Source organism: Kogia breviceps, chromosome 1 (assembly GCF_026419965.1).
Source record: "Kogia breviceps isolate mKogBre1 chromosome 1, mKogBre1 haplotype 1, whole genome shotgun sequence".
Taxonomy (NCBI): domain Eukaryota; kingdom Metazoa; phylum Chordata; class Mammalia; order Artiodactyla; family Physeteridae; genus Kogia; species Kogia breviceps.
Window position 1 is genome coordinate 47666839 of NC_081310.1, and position 24963 is coordinate 47691801.

The following is a 24963-nucleotide window of genomic DNA, read 5'->3' on the forward strand; positions in this document are numbered from 1 at the left end:
ACCCTGGCTTTTTCCCCTTAGGATAAATGTGAGGCACAAATGTCTCAGGATGCAGTGATTTTTCTGAAAATACCGAAAGACTTTAATGCATTCTCACTGCAGACTGCTTATGATGGAGTCTGATTATGAGGCTGTTATCATTATATCACATAATATTAATAAAGATAACAGCAATAGTAATGGCAACAAGTTTCAGGTGCTTTCACAGTTTACATTAGAGCTTGTGAAATATTTGAGAAATATTTTATTATCTCCATTTTTACATGGAATTAGGCTCCTGTAGAGAAAGTGACTTGCCCAAGTTCACAAAGATAGTTGGTGATACAGCCGAGATTCCAACCCTGGTTGTTTGATGCCAGTTATGAGAGAGCTCCCATTGTCTCCATGTGCATTAGGATGCTTATGGCTGCAAATAAAATAAACCTCAGCTAAAAATCCAAAGAAAGAGCAGTTGATTCAGCGCTTCAATGACATCATCAAGGACCCAGGTTCTTTCCATTTTTCTTCTCTACTACCTCTATTGTGTCAAATGTCTTCCCATCATGGTTTCAAGATGCTATCACAATCCTAGGCATCACCTGTGTAGACAAAGTATAGAGACAAAAGGGACTATCTTTATAACATGTCCCTTTTTAGAAAGCAGGGGCAACTTCCCTTCACATCTCATTGGTCACAATTTCATCATATGCCTTTATCTCAACTTGCCAATCACTTGCCAAGTGGTACCATCTTGACTAGCTTACCAACCAATATTCAATGTCCTAAGGCTGGGAAAAGGCCCAGTCACTGCTGAATAAAATGAAATCTCAGAGGAAGATAAATAAAATTTGTCAGCAAAGAAGAATGAAGAAATGCTCTGGGGTTGGCTACCAGCAATGGCTGTCACTCCATCAACATGCCAGACTATCTCCTAAAACATCCTGCTATCAAATACTGAAACAAAACACCTGGTAATTCTATAGCCATAATTGATACTTGGAGTGTGAGAGAAAAGTCAAGTCCAATATGATTAAATACATGTAGTGCTAGATATACAACACTGTAGAGGGAACTCCACTAACTGGAGATGAAGAGACCTGAGTTTTACTAACTAGATGGATGGTCTTAACCTGCCTAATCTTGACTTGTTCCTTTTTCATATTGAATAACAATGCCTGCCTCTATCTACCTCACAGAATTTTTCTTAACATAAAAGGCTTATTATATCATTATTGTCATAAGCTGAAGTCATTTTCCAATGAATAAATGCAAAGGGGAAGAGTCCTGGTTTTGAAGGCACGTTGACTGTTCCTCTTGTTGGGTCCTCCCCACCTGTTCCTTCTCCTCCCCAGGTCTCAGACAAACCTGGAACATGTGCTGTGAATCCTCCACTCCTGGTGCCTGGCCCTAAATCAAGGACTAAGATGTCTGTCAGTCAGCAACTGAGTGGGTTTTCAGAAATCACTGTAATGTACACATTGAACCCACTGTCTGTCTTTTCATTTTAGAGAAGCAATGTGATGAGGGAGGGGGTGTCCAGGTTCACAGTGATCCCAATGAATCTGAAGAGACTCAGGGAACTATCAGTGCTTTGACCCATTTTGTTTCTTTGCAATGTGAGAGATGCTTCATCAAGCACCTTTATCTCTCACAAGATTCCTGGCTATCTTTCTCCATTGCTCTTCCCTGTCTGTGGTCATATTCTTCAGCCTGAGATTCATTCTCTGATTTCAACTTGGCTGCATCTCTCTTATTCACTGAGTCAAACTTTACTCTTAGAGTTATCCTAACAGTGTGCCCCCACCACTCAATTTGTTCTTATTTACTACAGTGGTTCTAGTTTACCTTCATTCCTATAATTCAGAAAGTTTTTAGCTAATTGCCTGTGAAAGAGCATATCATGGGGGCAGATCTTCAAGATGGCAGAGGAGTAAGACGTGGAGATCACCTTCCTCCTCACAAATACATCAAAAAAGTACATCTACATGTGGAACAACCCCTACAGAACACCTACTGAACACTGGCAGAAGACCATAGACTTCCCAAAAGGCAAAATCCCCATGTACCCAGGTAGGGAAAAAGAAAAAAGAAAAAACAGAGACAAAAGAATAGGGACGGGACCTGTGCCTCTGGGAGGGAGCTGTGAAGGAGGAAAGGTTTCCACACTCTAGGAAGCCCCTTCACTGGCAGAGATGGGGAAGCAGGGGGGACGGGGGAGCTTCGGAGCCACAGAGGAGAGCGCAGCAACAGGGGTGCAGAGGGCAAAGCGGAGAGATTCCTGCACAGAGGGTCAGTGACGACCAGCACTCACCAGCCTGAGAGGCTTGTCTGCTCACCTGCCGGGGCAGGTGGGAGCTGGGAGCTGAGGCTCGGGCTTTGGAGGTCAGATCCCAGGGAGAGGTCTGGGGTTAGCGGCATGAACACAGCCTGAAGCGGGCTAGTGTGCCACAGCTAGCCGGGAGGGGGTCTGGGAAAAAGTCTGGACCTGCCTAAGAGGCAAGAGACCATTGGTTTGGAGTGCTCAAAGAGAGGGGACTCCTTCCCTGTGTGCCCACAGAAGGCAGAACATCGCCTAAGTGAGCTCCAGAGAAGAGACAGGCACGAGCCACACCTTTCAGCTCAGACCCCAGAGATGGGCATAAAATGCTAACACTGCTGCCACTGCCACTAAGAATCCTGTGTGCAAGCACGGGTCACTACCCATACCCCCACCCCCACCCCGGGAGCCTGTGCAGCACACCACTGCCAGGGTCCCAAGATCCAGTGACAACTTCCCCAGGAAAACACATGGTGCACCTCAGGCTGTTGAAATGTCACGCTGGCCTCTGCTGCTGCTGGCTCACCCTGCATTCCAATTATGACTACCGTACCCCTCCCTCTCCCTGGCCTGAGAGAGAAAGAGAGCCCTAATCAGCCGCTGCTTTAACCCCTTCCTGTCTGGGCAGGGAAGAGATGCCTGAGGGCGACCTACACACAGAGTGGGGCCAAAACCAAAGCTGAAGCCCAGGAGCTGTGTGAACAAAGAATAGAAAGGGAAATCTCTCCGTGCAGCCTCAGGAGCAGCGGACTAAATCCCCCAAATCAACTTGATGTACCCTGCATCTGTGGAATACCTGAATAGACAACAAACGTTCCCCAAATTGAGGTGGTAGAATTTGGGAGCAGCTGTACACTTGGGGTTTGCTATCTGTGACTGATTTCTTTCTGACTTTTATGTTTATCTTAGTTTAGCTTTTAGTGCTTCTTATTACTGGTGGTTTTGTTTATTGGTTTGGTTGCTCTCTTCTTTTTTTATTTATTTTTTCTTCCTTTTTTTTTTTTTCTTCCTTTTCTTCTGAGCCTTGTGGCTGACAGGATCTTGGTGCTCTGGGCTGGAGTCAGGCCTGAGCCTCCAAGGTGAGAGAGCCAAGTCTAGGACACTAGACCAGCAGAGACCTCCCAGCCCCACGTAATATCAATCCACAAGAGATCTCCCAGAGATCTCCATCTCAACACTAAGACCCAGCTCCACCCAACGGCCAGCAAGCTCCTGTGCTGGACGCCCCATGCCAAACAACTAGCTAGACATGAATACAACCTCACCCATTAGCAGAGAGACTGTCTAAAAGCATACTAAGTTCACAGACACCCCAGAACACACCACCAGATGCAGCCCTGCCCACCAGAAAGACAAGATCCAGTCCCACTCACCAGAACACAGGAACGTCACCTCGACCAGGAAGCCTACACAACCCACTGAACCAACCTTAGCCACTGGGGGCAGACACCAAAAAAATGGGAACTATGAACCTGCAGCCTGCAAAAAAGGAGACGCCAAACACAGTAAGTTAAACAAAATGAGAAGACAGAGAAATATGCAGCAGATAAAGGAGCAAGGTAAAAACCCATCAGACCAAACAAATGAAGAGGAAATAGGCAGTCTACCTGAAAAAGAATTCAGAATAATGATTGTAACAATGATCCAAAATCTTGGAAACAGAATGAAGAAAATACAAGAAACGTTTAACAAGGACCTAGAAGAACTAAAGAGCAAACAAACAATGATGAACAACACAATAAATGAAATTTAAAATTCTCTAGAAGGAATCAATAGCAGAATAACTGAGGCAGAAAAATGGATAAGTGACCTTAAAGATAAAATAGTGGAAATAACTGCTACAGAGAGGAATAAAGAAAAAAGAATGAAAAGAATTAAGGACACTGTCAGAGACCTCTGGGACAACATTAAATGCACTAACATTCAAATTATAGGGGTTCCAGAAGAAGAAGAGAAAAAGAAAGGTTCTGAGAAAATATTTGAAGAGATTATAGTTGAAAACTTCCCTAACATGGGAAAGGAAATAGTCAATCAACTCCAGGAAGCACAAAGAATCCCATACAGGATAAATCCAAGGAGAAACACACCAAGACATATATTAATCAAACTATCAAAAATTAAATCCAGACAAAAAAATATTAAAAGCAGCAAGGGAAAAGCAACAAATAACATACAAGGGAATCCCCATAAGGTTAACAGCTGATCTTTCAGCAGAAATTCTGCAAGCCAGAAGGGAGTGTGGCAAGACATCTTTAAAGTGATCAAAGGTAAAAACCTACAACCAAGATTACTCTACCCAGCAAGGATGTCATTCAGATTTTATGGAGAAATTAAAATGTTTACAGACAAGCAAAAGCTGAGAGACTTCAGGACCACCAAACCAGCTTTACAACAATTGCTAAAGGAATTTCTCTAGGCAGGAAACACAAGAGAAGGAAAACACCTACAAAAACAAACCCAAAACAATTAAGAAAATGGTAATAGGAACACAGATGTTGATAATTACCTTAAATGTAAATGGATTAAATGCTCCAATCAAAAGACATAGACTGGCTGAATGGATAGAAAAACAAGACCCGAATATATGCTGTCTACAAGAGACCCACTTCAGACCTAGGGACACATACAGACTGAAAGTGAGGGGATGGAAAAAGATATTCCATGCAAATGGAAATCAAATGAAAGCTGGAGTAGCAATTCTCATATCAGACAAAATAGACTTTAAAATAAAGACTATTATAAGAGACAAAGAAAGACAATACATAATGATCAAGGGATCAATCCAACAAGATATAACAATTGTAAATATTTATGTACCAAACAAAGGAGCACCTCAATATATAAGGCAAATGCTAACAGCCATAAAAGGGGAAATTGACAGCAACACAATCATAGTAGGGGACTTTAACACCCCACTTTCACCAATGGACAGATCATCCAAAATGAAAATAAATAAGGAAACACAAGCTTTAAATGACATATTAGACAAGACAGACTTAATTGATATTTATAGGACATTCCATCCAAAAAACCACAGAATACACTTTCTTCTCAAGTGCTCATGGAACATTCTCCACGATAGACCATACTTTAGGTCACAAATCAAGCCTTGGTAAATTTAAGAAAATTGAAATTGTATCAAGTATCTTTTCTGACCACAATGCTATGAGACTAGATATCAATTACAGGAAAAAAAACCTGTAAAAAATACAAACACATGGAGGCTAAACAATACACTACTAAATAACCAAGTGATCACTGAAGAAATCAAAGAGGAAATTTAAAAATACCTAGAAACAAATGACAATGAATACACGACGACTCAAAACCTATGGGATGCAGCAAAAGCAGTTCTAAGAGTGAAGTTTATAGCAATACAAACTTACCTCAAGAGAGAAGAAAAATCTCAAACAACCTAAACTTACACCTAAAGCAATTAGAGAAAGGAGAACAACAACAACAAAAAAAAACCCAAAGTTAGCAGAAGGAAAAAAAATCATAAAGATCAGATCAGAAATAAATGAAAAAGAAATGAAGGAAATGATAGCAAAGATCAATAAAACTAAAAGCTAGTTCTTTGAAAAGATAAACAAAATTGATAAACCATTAGCCAGACTCATCAAGAAAAAGAGGGAGAAGACTCAAATCAACAGAAGTAGAAATGAAAAAGAAGTAACAACTGACACTGCAGAAAATACAAAGGATCATGAAAAATTACCACAAGCAACAATATGCCAATAAAATCGACAACCTGGAAGAAATGGACACATTCTAAGAAAAGCACAACCTTACAAGACTGAACCAGGAAGAAATAGAAAATATAAACAGACCAATCACAAGCACTGAAATTGAAACTATGATTTAAAATCTTCCAACAAAAGACCAGGAACAGATGGGTTCACAGGCAAATTCTATCAAACATTTAGAGAAGATCTAACACCTATCCCTCTCAAACTCTTCCAAAATATAGCAGAGGGAGGAACACTCCCAAACTCATTCTACAAGGCCACAATCACCCTGATACCAAACCAGACAAAGATGTCACAAAAAAATAAAACTAAAGGCCAATATCACTGATGAACATAGATGCAAAAATCCTAAACAAAATACTAGCAAACAGAATCCAACAGTGCATTAAAAGGATCATACATCATGACCAAGTGGGGTTTATCCCAGGAATGCAAGGATTCCTCAATATACACAAATCAATCAATGTGATACACCATATTAAAAAACTGAAGGAGAAAAACCATATGATCAACTCAATAGATGCAGGAAAAGCTTTCAACAAAATTCAACACCCATTTATGATAAAAACTCTCCAGAAAGTGGGCATAGAGGGAACCTACCTCAACATAATAAAGGCCATATATGACAAACCCACAGCCATTCTCAATGGTGAGAAACTGAAACCACTTCCTCTAAGATCAGGAACAAGACAAGGTTGCCCACTCTCACCACTATTATTCAACATAGTTTTGGAAGTTTTAGCCATTCCAATTAGAGAAGAAAAATAAATAATAGGAATCCAAATCAGAAAAGAAGAATTAAAACTGTCACTGTTTTCAGATGACACGATACTATATAGAGAGAATCCTAAAGATCCTATCAGAAAACCACTAGAGGTAATCAATTAATTGGGTAAATTAGCAGGATACAAAATTAATGCAGAGAAATCTCTTGCATTCCTATAAAATAATGACAAAAAATCTGAAAGAGAAATTAAGGAAACACTCCCATTTACCATTGCAATAAAAGAATAAAATACCTAGGAATAAACCTACCTAAGGAGACAAAGACCTGTATGCAGAAAACTATAAGACACTGATGAAAGAAATTAAACATGATACAAACAGATGGAGAGATATACCATGTTCTTGGATTGGAAGTATCAATACTATGAAAATGGCTATCCTACCCAAAGCAATCTACAGATTCAATGCAATCCCTATCAAACAACCACTGGCATTTTTCACAGAACTGGAACAAAAAATTAGACAATTTGTATGGAAACACAAAAGATCCCGAGTAATCAAAGCAATCTTGAGAAAAAAATGGAGCTGGAGGAATCAGGCTCCCAGACTTCAGACTATACTACAAAGCTACAGTAATCAAGACAGTATGATATGGCACAAAATCAGAAATACAGATCAATGGAACAGGATAGAAAGCCCAGAGATAGTCCCACACACATATGGTCACCTTATCTTTGATAAAGGATGCAAGAATATACAGAGAAAAGACAGTCTCTTCAATAAGTGGTGCTGGGAAAACTGGACAGCTACATGTAAAAGAATGAAATTAGAACACTTCCTAATACCATGCAAAAAAAAAATAAACTCAGAATGGATCAAAGACCTAAATGTATGGGCAGACACTATAAAACTCTTAGAGGAAAACATAGGCAGAACACTCTATGACCTACATCACAGCAAGATCCTTTTTGACCCGTCTCCTAGAGAAATGGAAATAAAAACAAAAATAAACAAATGGGACCTAATGAAACTTAAAAGCTTTTGCACAGCAAAGGAAACCATAAACAAGATGAAAAGACAACCCTCAGAATGGAAGAAAATATTTGCAAATGAAGCAATTGTCAAAGGATTAATCTCCAAAATATACAAGCAGCTCATGCAGCTCAATATCAAAAAAACAACCCAAACCAAAAATGGGCGAAAGACCTAAATAAACATTTTTCCAAGGAAGATACACTGATTGCCAAGAAACACATGAAAGGATGCTCAATGTCAATAATCATTAGAGAAATGCAAATCAAAACCACAATGAGGTATCTCCTCACACCGATCAGAATGGCCATCATCAAAAAATCTACAAACAATAAATGCTGGAGAGGGTGTGGAGAAAAGGGAGCCCTCTTGCACTGTAGGTGGGAATGTATATAGATAGAACCACAATGGAGAACAGTATGGAGGTTCCTTAAAAAACTAAAAATAGAACTACCATAGGACACAGCAATACCACTACTGGGCATATAACCTGAGAAAACCATAATTCAAAAAGAGACATGGGTCTTCCCTGGTGGCGCAGTGGTTGAGAATCCGCCTGCTGATGCAGGAGACACGGGTTCGTGCCCTGGTCCGGGAGGATCCCACATGCCGCGGAGCAACTAAGCCCGTGAGTCGTGGCCGCTGGGCCTGCGCGTCCGGAGCCTGTGCTCCACAGCGGGAGAGGCCACAACAGTGAGAGGCCCACATACTGCAAAAATTTTAAAAAAAAAAGAGAGACATGTACCACAATGTTCACTGCAGCACTATTTACAATAGCCAGGACATGGAAGCAACCTAAGTGTCTATTGACAGATGAATGGATAAAGAAGATGTGGCACATATATACAATGGAATATTACTCAGCCATAAAGAGAAATGAAACTGAGTTATTTGTAATGAGGTGGATAGACCTGGAGTCTGTCATACAGAGGGAAGTAAGTCAGAAGGAGAAAAACAAATACCGTATGCTAACACATATATATGGAATCTAAGAAAAAAAAATGTCATGAAGAGATTAGTGGTAGGATGGGAATAAAACACAGACCTACTAGAGAATGGACTTGAGGATATGGGGAGGGGGAAGGGTAAGCTGTGACAAAGTGAGAGAGTGGCAGGGACATATACACACTACCAAATGTAAATTAGATAGCTAGTGGGAAGCTGCCACATAGCACAGGGAGATCACCTCTGTGCTTGGTGACCACCTAGAGGGGTGGGATAGGGAGGGTGGGAGGGAGGGAGATGCAAGAGGGAAGAGATATGGGAACATATGTATATGTATAACTGATTCACTTTGTTGTAAATGAGAAACTAACATACTACTGTAAAACAGTTATACTCAAATAAAGATGTTTAAAATTTTTTTTTAATTTTTTTTTAAAAAAGATGTGGCACATATATACAATGGAATACTACTCAGCCATAAAAAATAAATGAAGTTGAGTTATTTGTAGTGAGGTGGATGGACCTAGAATTTGTCATACAGAGTGAAGTAAGTCAGAAAGAGAAAAACAAATACCATATGCTAACACATATATATGGAATCTAAAAACAAAAAATGGTTCTGATGAACCTAGGGGCAGGACAGGAATAAAGATGCAGACGTAGAGAATGGACTTGAGGACACGGAGAGGGGGAAGGGTAAGCTGGGACGAAGTGAGAGAGTAGCACTGACATATATACACTACCAAATGTAAAACAGATAGCTAGTGAGAAGCAGCTGCATAGCACAGGGAGATCAGCTTGGTGCTTTGTGACCACCTAGAGGGGTGGGATAGGGAGGGTGGGAGAGAGGCGCAAGAGGGAGTGGATATGGGGATATATGTATACATATAGCTGATTCACTTTGTTATACAGCAGAAATTAACACAACATTGTAAAGCAATTATACTCCAATAAAGATGTTATAAAAAAGTAAAAAATTAGGGCTTCCCTGGTGGCGCAGTGGTTGAGAATCCGCCTGCCGATGCAGGAGACACGGGTTCGTGCCCTGGTCCGGGAAGATCCCACATGCCGCGGAGCAACTAAGCCCGTGAGCCATGGCCGCTAGGCCTGCGCGTCCGGAGCCTGTGCTCCGCAACGGGAGAGGCCACAACAGTGAGAGGCCCGCATACCACAAAAAAAAAAAAAAAAAAAAAAAGTAAAAAATTAAAAAAAAAGAGCACATCATAAAACCACGTTCAGTTGAAGTGGAAGAGACATACAGGTCATCTAGTTCCTCGCTACTCACAGTGTGGTCTGCAGATTAGCAACTGGCACCCTCTAAAGGCTTATTAGAATTGCAGACTCTCAGGCCAGCCCCAGACGGACTGAAACAGAATCCATATTAAACAAGATCCTCAGGTGATTCATATGCATATTAAAGTTTGAGAAGTGTTGATCTAAATCAACTACCTAATTTCACGATAAGTCAAGTGACTTCTCTAAGGTCTCACAGCAAATTAGTGGCTGAATTGGACTAGATCTCGGGTCTTCTGATTACTAAAACTGTACCACACTACCTCTTAAATACCACTGATTCATTTTTATATTTAGCTAGTTTATCCAGCTTTCATTTCCACATAGGATAGTAGGCACTGACATATAGTAGGCACTGACATAAAAACACACCAGTATTTGTGTTACAAATTCACTTCTTTTACCCACCACTATGTATTATTTTGATAACATGGATTCATTGTATTCTATACAATGATGAGCCTACTTATCTTTCATTCTTTTAGGTAATTAACTCACCAGGACTTTCTCTTGTCCAAATAATGACATGAGTAGAGCTTCTCTTTAGTGCCTTCTACTCACCTTTTCCTTTCCCACCCCCCTTTTAGGACTCCATCAACTGGATTTACAACTAGTCTCTCTAACTAATAATATTTTATTTAAAAGTCCTATACCTACATCTATAAATGGAAATAATCTAAAGTTTTCATAGTTTATTTCTTGGTGAAGATCTTGAGATTAAAATTATGATTGCTTCATAAAATGAATTGGGGAGTTTGATCAATTATCTTAAAATCTGTGGATCACCTAAATGAAGAATTTTGTGGGTCATACTCTGTGGCTCTTCTATATTTTGAACACTTTTACAAGGTCATCCTATTTGAAGGATCAAAACTAACTAAAATCAAAAGCGGAATAATTCTTTTAGATAAAATATACTTCCATGTTTGCATCTTTCTGGTACCTCTTGAGCAGACTGGGGCAAGGATAGAGGAATGGAGAAGGAGAAATATGCCCCTCAGACTTCCCACTCCATCCCTCACTGTCTCCTACCCTGAAATAGATAGTCTCACGTATCTATAATGCTGTTTATCTACCCATTACCTCCACCCATGACATATCCATTAGCATTCTTCCAACTTTTTGTCCTGTATCAAGCAGCTAAAGAAACCCAGCCTAAGAGTCCTCGGTTCCATTGCAGTACATTCTTGGGGTTTTTCCATTTCAGCGCTCTCAAAGTAGGGAAGGAACATTGGGACAGCTCACAGTCACACTCACTCAGGCCATCTGATGAGGCATATGTCAGCAGGCATGGGAGCATCTACGGGGGACTCTGAGGCCCTCCCTGACCTAGAAAGTTGTGGTCATGATTCATGTTTCTGAAGCAAATGACAAGAGAAAGAATAGAGCCTGCTACTTATTAGCAACTGTCCCTGTTGTCTTTGTCCTCACATGCTGTATTTCCCAGTTTAGAATTGTCTCATAACCTCAGGAATAGCCTGCATTTAGAATTTCCTGGGTAACAAAGAAAAACCTATAATTTTATCACTACCACTCCTGCCCCTCAGTTTTCTTTGAGAAATCTTTGTGATTGGAAGAAGTTAAGGAATATACAGGAAGTCTGAAGAGTCTTAAAACTTATTGCTCAAAGACAAATGTTTCCCTATCTTGATTAATAGGTCAAGCAGGCAATTGCTTCTGTAATGTGGTCTGAAGACATTAATCAACAAAAGGTCTGCTTACCTCATACATTTCCCTCTCTCCGGCCTGAAATTCGGCCACTAATTTGCTGATGGGAGGGCCCTCCTTCTCTTTCTGTGTTGCAGAGATGGAAGGGACACTAGACAATGCATCCGAATTCGCGTCTCCCTCAGTTTGCCCAGGACTAACCTTGCTCTGAATTTTTCACATATGTTCAGGAGGGTAAGAGGGGGTTCCAGGTGGGTACTGGGGGCCATAGGGAGGAGGATGCTTGGGAGAGAGTAGGACTCACAGAGAGACAAACTTTTCTAAACTGGAAGATACCCATCCTAATGCAATACTCTATAAAATCCAGGAAGAAGCAAAGTTTGCAGTGACTCTCGGCCTCCTGCAGCTCCAAAAATTTCCTTCTCTTGACAAGGGAACTCTCCCCACCCAGCAACGGAGTAGGAGAATAAGGAGGTATAGAAAAAAAAGAAAAGCAGCAAGCAACATTTTCTGAAGTAGCCTGAAAATAAAAAATAGCTTATTTATGTACATGTTAATTTTATGCAAGTAATGCCAGAATTATAAGTTGCTTTTACTATTTCCAGCATGTGGATCTGTGGAGAAATCTTCCTGTTATTCCAATACCAAAGAAGTGACCAAATAATTTGAGAATTACAATAGGAGGTAAAATATGGGAACAGTGACAAGGTGGTCTCAGAGGTATCTGTAGGCACAGTTGTTAGTTCACTCTTCACGTTCTGAGTTGAAGATACAGAGAGGCCCAATCTATACAGACAGATCTAGGAGACTGAACTCCCTAGAGAATATGTTTATTCATTCCTTCATCCATTCAACAAATACTATGTAATTTGTAATATGAATCAGGAATGCCTACTATGGGCTAGTCACTGGCAGCCCAGATATTAAAACACTGCTCTTGAGAGTCAAAAAACTGAAAATCACAATGGGATGTGATTGTAAACTGTAGAGGTAGAAATGGCAGGGTCTTGGGGTAGAATAAAGAAATGGCATCCAACTTAGAGAAAGTGGAGTGTGTGCATGCGTGCCTCTGTGTGTGTGTGTGTGTGTGTGTGTGTGTGTGTGTGTGTGTTGAGGAATAACATGGCATGCATTGGGGAACAAAAGAAACTTTCTTGCTGGAGAATATACTGTGAGGAGGATGCCAGGAAATAAACCTGGATAAGCTAGCAGGGGTCGCTCATGAAGAGAAGTGTATACCATGTTAAGGAATGTGCACTTCACCCTGCAAATAAAAACTGAGGAGCCATGGACAGAATTCAGTCAAGGGCATATTATAGTCAAACTTAGTTATGAAGTGCAATCCTCTGCCAGCTGTCTGGAAGATGAGTTGAAGGAGGTAAACAATGGAGGTAGGGAGAGCAATTAGGAGTCGTGGTTAGGAGAGAGGTGATAGGAGCCTGAGGTAGAGAAGTGGTTGCGGGGATGAGACAGGAATAGAATGAGAGCTCTATGGGAGGAGAAACCAGCCACATTTGGAGGTAGATTGAATGAGAAGGGAAGAAAGGGAGATGTTCAGGATGGCCCTCAAATGTCTTACTTAAGTGATTAGTAAATGGTGGGGCCACCAATCTAGCTAGAGAACACAGGAGGAAGTTTGGTAAGATGATGAATTCAGCATAGCCGTGTTAGGTTTGTTGGGGTGAATAGCAACCTGGTGTCGACTTCCAGCGAGTCATTCAACAGAAGGATCTGAAAGATCTCTGCAAGAGGTCTGAGATTTAGGAGTTATCGGCAGCAAGGTGATGATTTAAACCATAAAAGTGGGTGCACTGACCCGGAGAAAATATGTAAAATGAGAAGAGAACTGAACTAACAATGTAACCTTTAAGGAACACCAAAATGTAAGGGGTGAGAAGAGAGAGTAGTGTCCATCCACAGGAGATCTAGAGGAAGGGTCATAAAGAAAAACCAGAAGAGTGAGACTACATGAAAGCCAAAATAGGACAGAGATTCAATAACCTGCATCAAATGCAACAGAAGTACAGCAAAACATAAGGTCTTAAACATCCCGTTGGATATGGTAGTTAAGAGATCATTGGTAATTTTAACTTGATCATTTTAATGGAATGATGGCACCAGAAGCCAAGTTAAGAGACTTTAAAAGAAATGGGAAGTGAAGAAGTACAGACAGAAAGTACAGCCCACTCTACAGAGTTTGCATGAGAAAGGAAGAGGTTGTTGAGAGCTAGAAGATGTGGATTCAAGGGAAGCTTCTAACATCAGAGGCAACTTGAGCAAGCTGATAGACTTAGAGGGGGAGAAGTAGAAGATACAGGATAGAGGCGGATGAATGATGTGACAAAGTTCCAGAAAAGGCAGGAAGCATCAGGATCAAGGGATCCTGGATCCAAGGTGAAGGGATTAACCTTGAAATGAGGTGAGAATCAGGAGAACAGCAATCATTTTCCTGGGAGGTTGCTGCATGGAAGGATGAGCAGCCTCTAAGGGTGAGGACTGCAGAGGAAGTTGAGACTTTGAGGAGATCCAGGTCTCAGTTAAGAAAATGAGGTGGAGGAGTTTTCTGAAAACTTTTTGGGGAAGAAAGAATGTATGTTAACAGCAGATAGGGGGCTAAATGTCACCAACACCCTCAAAGAATTCTCAGGTCCTTGGTAGGGGTAGAAAACAGTCTGACTTAAACTCAGTAGATGTTTCAATAAGTCTGAGAGTCCTCCATCTAATGAGGAAGGATTTCAATGTGACCATGACTTCTACATCCTATAAAACGTTAACAGTACCATTACTAATGCAAGGAAACCTTCTTATGCCAGAGTAAATAAAAAATAAAGGTGTGAGCTTAGATATGAGACAAGGCAGCTCTGAACAGGAATTTGTGTTTCTGCTCAGCTGGCTTCTGCTCACTTACACTCTTTGTTTTTTTTTTCATTTAAATTTCTGGGTTCTTTTTCATTATGGTGACTATTCACTTGACAGATGATAGAAGGCCAACTAAGGATGGAGTACGATTAGCGTATAAACAAGATTTTAAAATAGCTGGAACAGAGAAGGACTTCAGAGCCTGCTAATCACTGGAGACTTGACCTCGAGAGAAAGTGCACTTGGGGACTCCTCAGCAAACCCTAAGAATGCCCTGCCTTGCCTCCGGTGACCTAGAGTGAGTCACCATTTAACTTGGCTATAAGCTGCCACGGCACCTTTAATTTAGCTCTAATATTCTAAAAAAAAAAAAAAAAAAAAAGCTTAGGCACAAATATAGAGTACTTGAAGGAAATGCTGAATAGTGTAAAAGTGAAGACCTTAGACTCAGACCAGAGTCAAATGACAGTTGCCATGCCAAGCTTTATTTCCCTTAGCAAGTTACCAGAACTCTGAGTAAGAGAAGTCACCAACTAAGCTAAGTCATCTATTGGTCAAGTTCTTTATGTACATAACCAGAATATCCCCAACTCTACCAGCTTCCTGGCTCAGCCGCCCCCAGTGTAATAGTCTGAGCCCCTACCTAACCATACTAAGTTAGAGAAGTCAGTTATCTTTTCCAGAATTTCCCAGGTGGATACAAATGTTCTTCGAACTCCTGCTGTCAGCACATTTCTTACCCCCTTTCACCATCTCCTTTCTGAGATGCTGTCCTCTCTCCTTTTCCAGTGTTGAATGGATATGGCCCCTGCTCCTTAGGCCTCCACACAGCATGAACAGAAAGCTTTCCCTGAAAGTCTGTGATAATGGAGGCAACTGCAGACCAGAAGGCAGACTGAAGTGGAATATCACACATCAGGCCAGGCAGCATCTCTTGCTAATCCTCCATGTACCCGGGATCTCAACCTACCATTGTGAGCTTTCCACCATCCTCTCTTTCCTCTGCATTCCAGGGCCAGGAAACAGACATTTTCTCTTACTTTATTACTCAGGGAATGTCCAGGTTCCCCTGGAGCACTGCCTCATCCCCCCTGTGCATTACCTTCAACAACTACAGAGGGCTCTCTATGTGAGTTTCTACTCTGGGCTCTACCCCAAACAACACAAAGAATCATCAGAGCTTTGAAACAGAAATTTTTCTGGCACAAGCTCCAGGTCACATGTGTGGTCTGAGATCACTGTCCCATAAGTAGAAAGGAAGGGAATAGAAAAGTTATTCTCTCCCTGTCCTCACAAAGGCCTGGGTCCTGAGGTTCTGGGATTCTATTTTCCTGTTATACATATATCAAGTTAAATCCTCACAATCACATTCTAAGACATGTATTATTATCCCCATTTCACAGAAGAGGAAGTTTAAGCTGAGAGAATTGAAATAATTTGCCCAGGGTCATAAAGCTAATAAGTAACAGAGTCACAATTAGAACTCAGTGGTAAACTGCTGTTCCCTCTGAGTCCAGCTAGCTTGAGACTATGCTGTGAGGAAGCCTAATCAGCCACATGGAGAGAGAAAAAAGCCTCACAGAGAAGAATCAAGAAACCAGGCATGTGAGTGAAGCCTTCTAAGACTTTCCAGCCCATATTACACAGCAGTTCACTACAGACAAGCGAATGACCCCAGCCAATGTCACATTGGACAAAATTATCTGGCCAAAACCTACCCAAATTTCTTACCATTCCTGTTTTTAAATCCAAAATGTTAGAGGCCTTCAGGAGGCTCCACTAAGGAAGGTAGGTCACTCAGAAACCAGACTGCTTTCTCACAGACTCATTTCTCCTGAAGAATTTGCCTGCGCAGTTGGCAAAGAATGACGTAGTCCTGTAGGACCAGAAGAAATGCCCAAAGGTAGAGCAGATTCTGGCTGAGAACTGACCCAAACCATAGTTTTGAATTTCAGGAAAGAAATCTAATTATATTTCTGTCTACCCATTTCATTGCTACCGTGTGTGTGTGTGTGTGTGTGTGTGTGTGTGTGTGTGTGTGTGTGTGTGTGTGTGTGTGTGTGTGTGCACTTATGCTTAGCGTCCTCTATGCAGACAAGCAATTTCACCACTTGTGTTCCATCCATAAACCTGAGAAATGGCCTCCTATGTTCATTCATGTAAAACATGTTCACAAAGCAGCTTCTGTGTAGCAGGTGCCATTCTAGGCCCAATGGATTCCACCACAAAAAAGGCAGGCATGGCTCTGCCTGCTCTCAAGGAACTTCAGCTAGGAAACCAAGCAAGAAATAAGGAAACAAATCAATAAAATATAAAAATTAGGGGTTCTTAGTAAGAATTATGAAGAAAACAGTGTGAGATCTAGGGCTCGAGCATGATGGAGGGAGGCGGGGTATGGCAGGGAACATTGTCTAGTTTTAAAGTCCCCTCTGAAAAAGTGACTTTTGAGCAAAGACTTGAATGAATCCAGGGAGGGAACTGAGTGGAGAAATGGAGGAAGAATATTCCAGGAGGAGGGAAAAGCACACATAAAGGCCCTGAGGAAGAAATAGGCTGGGGCTACTCTCAGAGAACAAGAGGGCTGTGTGGCTGGACTGGAGGCGGCGAAGTGGGGAGACTGGGGAGATGCATGGGGGTCACGTGGTGGAGCCTTCACATCACAGTGGGGAGAGCGGATGTTCTTCTAGTGTGTTGTGGGAAGGCATTGGAGGGCTTTGAGCAGCATACTCTGGCCTGCTGTGTGAAAAACAGACTCTAGAGGGGACCAAGTGGAAGCAGAGAAATCGGGCTGTTTTTTTTAACGTAATTTGAAGTTGATTCCAGCTATAATGCAGGGTATTATGATTTTAAGGTAGCATCACATGGCATACTTCTGAGTCCATTTCTGAGATATTCTGTCGTACTTATCTCTGGCTGTTTTATAGATCTGTGCAGTCTCTGGCACTAGGGGGTCATCTGGGTTTGGATCACATAGCAGTGAACAAATGGATAAATGAACTTTCAAAATAGTTAATATTTGGATGATAAATTCTTGTTTTAAATGCAACCTTAGGTGGTTTCAAGGGGTAGTCTGTAGGAAAATGAATTGTCAAAAAGAATACACCGCCTTAATATGGGCTGTCATTAGGTCCCATAATTCTGGCTTGGCAATGAAACATATTGTTCCCAACTGGACCTGTAGAACATTGTCTAGACTGCAATTGTCTAGAAGAGCCGTGATACTGGCCTGAACTGGAGTGGTAAGAAGTGATAAGACAGGGGATGTTTTGAAGGTGGAGTGCCTCAATTACGCACACATAATTATTATTCAGATCCAGTTCCTCAGCTCTGAGATAAGGAAGCATTTTCACCTTTTAAAATGATGATGAAAAATGCTGACCTGGGTACTCCATCAGTGGCCTGGGAGGCAGTGTTTGGCATTCCAAACCTGCCCCCGGAGTGCAGAGATGCCCAAATCACCAGGACAGCTCTAGGATGGGGAGATGAGCAGATTTTATTTGGTCCCAAAGGAAAACTCCATGTAACGATGTGCCAGGGCTGTCTGTTGGTTCCTGCCTAGGCGGATAGATCAGACAACTTTCCAGTCAGTCACACAACGATCCATTGAGTTTGTCCTATCTGCCATCTTGGAGGAGGGAGATCTGAGTTTTGTGGCATGTTCCTTGGAGAATGACGTAATTAAATTTTTTTGAAGCCTGACTAATATTCCTTAATAGGTAGAACTAGTTTCTGGGCAGAGGAGGACCAGTTTGCATGAGGAACCCAGGATCTTCTAAGAAGGAAGTAACCTGGTCCCCTACATGTTTTCCCTCAAGATTTAAAATTAGGGGGAAAAATGTTGGCCCTGACCATGTTTCATCAGCAGAAGGAGATTCCAAAGGCCCCAAAGGCAGGAAAGGCAAAGGGATGCCATGATGGGGACACCAGCTGATCACAGGCACCTGAGGTTCGTGGGTCTGGGACAGTTCTGGGAGAGCAATGGTTGAGGCACAAAGCCTCACAGTGCAGTTCCAGGGCCTGTGGCTTAGAAAGCCATAACTTCAGAGCCCAAGCATGGGGTTCCTCAATGGAATGGTAGTGATGAGAGTCTAGATCTGTGAAGACATCACAGTGTTACAAACAGCTTCCAACAGTGGAGCCATGTGACAACAAGAAAAACAAGCAGCACAGGATTGATCAGATACCACCTTGTCACCTCCTGGTGTTTGAACGTATCTCTGGATCCCTTTGGACTGAATGAGCCCCTGGTCTTCATGGATGGTGGAAGAAGGAAAGGCCTTTGGATGAGATCTGTACTTCCTGACAATGAGGACCTACTGATTAACTGAGGAGATAAAAAGCACCACATATTTGGTAATGGACATATACATAGTATGGTGTATGGTACCATATATATGGTAAGATAGATACCTCTATAGAGACAGAGAGAACAGACTGCCTTATATCATAAAAATGTGGCACTGGCTACATTTACTAGTAAGGAAATGGGTAATTTATCTTTTTACTTGTTTTTATTTTCAGATTTTCTACAATGGACATGCATTACTTTTTCCAGGAAAGAAAATAAAAAGTAAATTAAAGAAGAGAATATTTTAGTCCATCCCCCTCACCCTGCCAGCAAGTGCCCCTGTGGGTGACCCCAGGAACCCATAACCACTGATGACTTCCGGGTGCTCTTCTGGCTCCTGTGATGGTCAGAGGTGATGACTCCTAGGCCAGTGAGTAGCTAGAGCCTGCTGTCCTCTCAGCAGACATCCTGGCCAGCCTGAGCTCGGAGTTAAAGTGAGTTTCCCCAGCCCAGGACAGCATGGTGGCAGGACCCTCTTCCACTTCCTGTTATTGATCTGGGCTCCCTCAACTGTTCAGGGGGCTCCACGAGGAGACCACTGAGGGATGTCAGGCGGGGATTCCCATACAAGTTCTCTGGCTCCACACGTGTACTTCACAGAGAGAGTTTCACTTCAAGTACCAGGCATCACAGTCACAGAGCAACAAATAGAACCTCTCTTGTGAGATTTGCATGCCACAGCCTATCCTCCTGGGGTCACTTTGTTGCCACAAACATTTATATATTACCGTCACATGGTCAGAGCGCTGAGCTGAAGGCTGAGGGGGGCAAAGATGAAAACCCTGACTCTCTGCCTTCAAAGAACCTCCAGCCCAGAGGGAAGCAGGGAGACGTAGAAAACGCTCTGACACAGGAAGAACGCACTGTGAAAACAGAGACCAGCAGGTCAGTTCGTGACTGACTCCCTCCTACACCAGCCAAAACTACTTCTGGTATCAGGTCCTTCCTTCAACACTTTTCTCAGATGAGTCCCCTGGCATCCATTCCCGCTACCTCTGCAATGGTTCTGCCCTCTCCAGCTCTCACCAAGACCCACACACCAGCCTCAGACCATTGTTCAATCCAAGAGGCACTGCCAGAATTTTTCTAAAATCCCCTCTCCTCCTTGAAAGTATTCAACAGTCTCCTCTGACCTTCTGTATGAAGTCTTAACTCTTTGACACGGCATTCGGTGCCTTTCCTAATATAACCTATCTTTCCTATCTTTTTCTTACTGCCCTCGAGCCCCTAGCAAACCCCTACAGCCATCCCCCGCGCCCTCCCTGACCCCATCCAGAACACTCCAACAAGACCAGATTTATCAACATTGCTCAAATACAACACAGCCTAGAAGATCCTTTTCCTTAATCTCTGCTTGTCAGGAGTCTATTTATTCTTCAAGGTGCAATTTAAATGTCTCCTTTTCCACAGAGCCTTCTTCAGATCTTGAGTCAGAATTAATCCTACCTTGGACCATAACAGTACTTTGCTTATATCTTCTTAATTGCACTCATCATATGCTTTGCCATCCTCCGCTTAACCTTAAGCTCCCAGAAAACAAACATCACATGTCATTCCCCATGGTGTCCCCCCACAATACAGGTCCTAGCAGACAGCAGACACTTGTTTGTTACTTATTGAATCAAGATGCAAGTCATTCTTATGTTTTCAATACAAAAAAAAAAAAGTTTAAGAAGTATCTTGGTTCAGGCATTGGTTCACAGATCCTAGATGGTTATGAGGTACTAATCAGTCCAAGGATTGATACCCTGATATAAATCTTTATAATTTAATTTTGTTCAGTGAATTTGCTTACATTGATCTCTCCCCCCCGCACCTGCCACACATATACACACACAGAGATATATAGATATATACATATATATGTACATACACATACACACTATTGATTCTGTTGTTTCCCTAGAGAACCTTGACTAATAAAGCAATCAACTCTGGACAGGCTGGAAAACTAAGCAGCTCCTGCCAGTACGGAGGGCCTGGCCCCAGTGGATACTGCATGTCAATTCATTATAATTATTCATATAGGAACACTTTTTCCCAAGCCCTTATATTTCTTCCACATGGAGAGATAGCCATTAGTGTGACACTCCTGACTGTCTCCACCCCTCACTCACCCAGTTGCTGAGTTAAATGGAGAAACTAGATGAGTTACCCACCCTCTTCCTCTTCTTTCTGTTCCCCTTTGCCTTTTCATGTGCTAAGTCTTACCTGGAAAAAAGTCCAGCTGTACCCGTGGCAGGGTAGACAAGTCTGCCTAACACTGTACTGCAAGGGCCATTTGATTCTCATTATAAGCTGCATCTTCCAATTTAGCCTCTATCAGTAATAAAGAAAAAAATTTTTCTCCATTTTTACTGTTTTATTTCCTGTTCAGAACCCTCAGCAGAGAAGACGTCCCCAGGTAATGCTCATATCTTGACTTCACAGCTTCTGAAGTGTCCACCTAAGGAACAGCCCACAAGGTGTCCTCAGACATCTCCTAAGGGCCCTGGAGTGGCCTTGAGGTTGTGAGTCCAACCCCCCTTGGTACCAAGGAGGATTATTATACTTGCTTCTGCCTGTGGGAAGATCTGAGGGACAAATCAGAACATGTATGTGAAATTTTCTGTAAAGCGTATCCCAGTATGTAAATACGAGGTGGAATTATTGTTGTTCCCTACACTGGCAGCTGTTGTAATCCTGCTAGTGTAGGGTCCCAGAGGCCCACCCTACTAAATTCTACCAACTGCTTCCCGGCATCCTCAGGAGCTGTCTTACGTGTGCTCCACCAACGCACCAGCTACCATGTGGCTCTGGCAAAGCACTTCCCATAACATTTTCCACGTCCCACCAGACACTCAGTTACCTGAGGCAAGATATGGAAGAGCACACTTCCCCTCCCTCCACATGGGGTTACAAGTTTCTCAGACTCTTGAAGCAGGATGTTTCTGCCCAGTGTCTTGTGGAGTTTACAAGAACTCTTCAACCTCTTGCAGCCAGTTCCCTCTCCCCTAGGGCAGCCGCCAGGGCTCAGACAGGTTTGCATGACAGATGCTGGGCTCACCCAATCACTCCTCCCCTCAGAAACCCAAGGCTCTGTTACCAGGCCAAGATGGTGGTGCTTGGTTCCTGCTTCCAGAGGACAAGGGATCTTCTGGGAGGCTCCTGAGTCCCCTGGCTGGATCACTGGACCAATTTGCCAGAGATGCCCACACATGGCTGAATTCCAGAGGTGGCTACAGTACACCCTATATTATAATTCATGACTGACGTGACCAGGCCTCATGGCCAACACACTTTCAAACCCAACCTCTGGGTTCCCCTCGACTCCTTCTCCTTCTCTCTCTCTCTCTCTCTCTCTCTCTCTCTCTCTCCCTCCCTCCCTCCCTCCCTCCCTCCCTCCCTCCATCTCTCCTTCACTTGTCCAAGTAGAGGGGGTGGGGTAAGAAGGGTGAGATGTGGGGGAAGGCCCAAGCAAGAATCCACCTAGGGATACCTTCCCTCCATCGCTCAAGCAGATAATGTATTTTATATTTTGCCAGTCCTCAGAGAGAGAGTTGGGAGCTTTCACCCTGTGCTGCGTGCACTCACCTCCCTTGGGAAGAAGGCAACATTGCAGCATAGAGCGATCCCACACCCACGGTAAGCCTTGCAGCCTTAATTCCCAGGCAGTCACGATTTCTGTGGATGGGGCCAGAAGGATGGAGAGCGTGTGAGACAGATGGTGCACCTGCCCCTTTAAACTTGGCCAGAGAGAAAAGAAACTCTGTTTTCTAGATGGCAACGGCAATACCATCTCGAGCTGCTGGCTCCACTTTGTGGAACATTCTTGCACAGTAAGTCTCATCTTGTCTGCCAGCCTGAGCCAGCTAGTTTCCTTCTCTGTAGGTCATTCTCTAGGGAGGGTTGGGGTGAGGGAGGAGAGACTGGGCAGGAGAAGGGTGTTTAGAGCATGAAAAGGTTCAGGAAGGGTTTTGTTCTCTTCCAAAAAAGGACTGAGCCAGGAAAGCCTAGGAATTCCCCTTCACAAGCCAGTGGTGTTGAGGACACAGACAAGGGATGCTATAAATTTAGCACTGATTGTCCCTCATCTGGACCATAAGAGGCCTCTGATGCCTTAACTTCATCCCTGCTGCTGGAACATATGTGGCAAATGCTGTGATTGCAAACTCCTAGGGAACACAGCTTGGGAGCAAGCTGGACCCTCACTCTGTGTGGGAGTGCGGGGGCTGAAACCAAGACACACATCTGGGAGGATGCTGTCAGAGGGTGACAAGAAGACACCCAAGAGCATCCAAAGGTCCCCTAGGATGAGGGGCTTGTGCTGGTGTGAGGTTTGGTGCTACATCTTCCCCCCAAAACCCTTCCCACCTGTCTCCCCAACTTCGGCAAAAACAAAATGTCAAATAATAGGGAGGAATGTTGGTCCACAAACTTGGTTGTACAAGAAATGAATATCATACGGATTTATTTACTTTAATTTATATCGGACTCAGAGTCCTTTACCCTCCAGTCTGGTGGGAAATCCAACCCAGTCATTCCTCACTCCCCATACCTTAGGGCTGTGCAAAGGACCCCAGGGATGCTTCTGAGCCCAAAATATTGGTGAGGCCCCTCCAGCCCACACAGGTAACTGCACTGTACCCTCCACATGACCCCTTGAAATCCAACCTTGCTGTGACTTTCTCCCAACCTTAGATGGGGACTGGGGGGCTGCAAGCCCATTCCCCCGGGGCCTGGATCTCGCCCTCCTAGGAGTGCCATCCCCTCCAAAATCTTGCCAGGCCCCAGAGGCACTGTCAGGGAGAGAAGCAGGGGCCCTCACTCTTTGAGAGGCTCTCTGACCACCCTACCACTCCCTTCCCAGAGAAAAGGAATCTCTCCCTCTCTCCTCTCTCACCTCTTTCTCCTCAAAGGGCATAGCTTCCCTCCCTCCTCCCTCCAAGAAACCCAGGATAGTGCCTGTGTGAGTTTAAGGCAGTGACCTCAAACTGGAAGCTGGCAGGACAAATAATCCTGCAGATATGATTTAAATGTTGGACAAGACAGATGAGGATCCAGTTTCCGGGGAGCTTGCATTCTATTTTATGTTGGGGACATAGAAAAAGGCATGGGGAAGGTGAGTAACCACATGCAGACCAGGGATAAACAGGATCCTTTCAGACAGTGCTAAGGACTGGGATGAAAATATACCAAGGGGATAGGAGGGAGAGTAAGCGTACTCTTGAGATTGAGAGGTCAGGGAAGTTTCTCCACGAAGGTGTCCTGTGAGCTCAGGCCTGAAGGACAATGAGCCTGGCACATGGATATCGATGGGAAGAGCATGCCAGGCAGGGAAACACCAGTACAAAACCTCAAGGTGGGTACACACTTGACTTTTAAGAGTAACAGACAAAAGGCCAGTGGGACTGTTGAGCTGACTTCAGAGTTGGGGTTAGGGGCTTGAATTCAGGGGAAGAAAGACTCTCAAGAGGGAAAGCTTTTGCAAAGGAGGTAAGTGAGTCCTGGAACAATGCAGCAGGCTGGAGTCTAAGGAGAGAGGTGGTCAATTAGGGACACTCTGGATATGAAGAAGCATGGCCATGGACTCTAGAAGCACTGACGATTGATCTGGAGTACTAAGCTTCCCTTTTCTGGGTTATAATTTTCTTGTGGTAGCATCAGGTCCTTGGGAAAATTCTATCATATAGCTATAGCTTTGAATTAGCTGTTTTGGGGAGATAAAGTCCAGGCTGTGTTCTTGTTTTGGGGACTAGACCACAGGGAGCTCTATAGACATGGTTACAAGCCCAAGGTAAGCAGCAGAACAAACTGAAGTCAGACGGAGCTGGGAGGAGCCTAAATGACTTAAGGGATGTGTGGGAACTCGTTGGTGATTTTCAGAAATACCTGGGGAAGGGATGGGATTCCTGAGACATGCAGGGTGGGCACTTTGACTGTGACAGCTGGATCTTAACAGCAGTGACTGCTGATGGCTGGAAAAATCTCTTAAAAGAGAAGTAGAACTGGATGGATGGCTGAGATTTAGATCATATTTGGAAGAATGGAATTGGCTCTCCAAAACA

General features: G+C 43.1%; 1 pseudogene; it reads right to left on the reverse strand.

Annotated features, from left to right (window-relative positions):
- Positions 1-17425: 17425 nt before the first annotated feature.
- LOC131758167 (ubiquitin-conjugating enzyme E2 D3 pseudogene) lies at positions 17426-17726 on the reverse strand (annotated as a pseudogene).
- Between the last annotated feature and the right edge of the window lie 7237 nt (positions 17727-24963).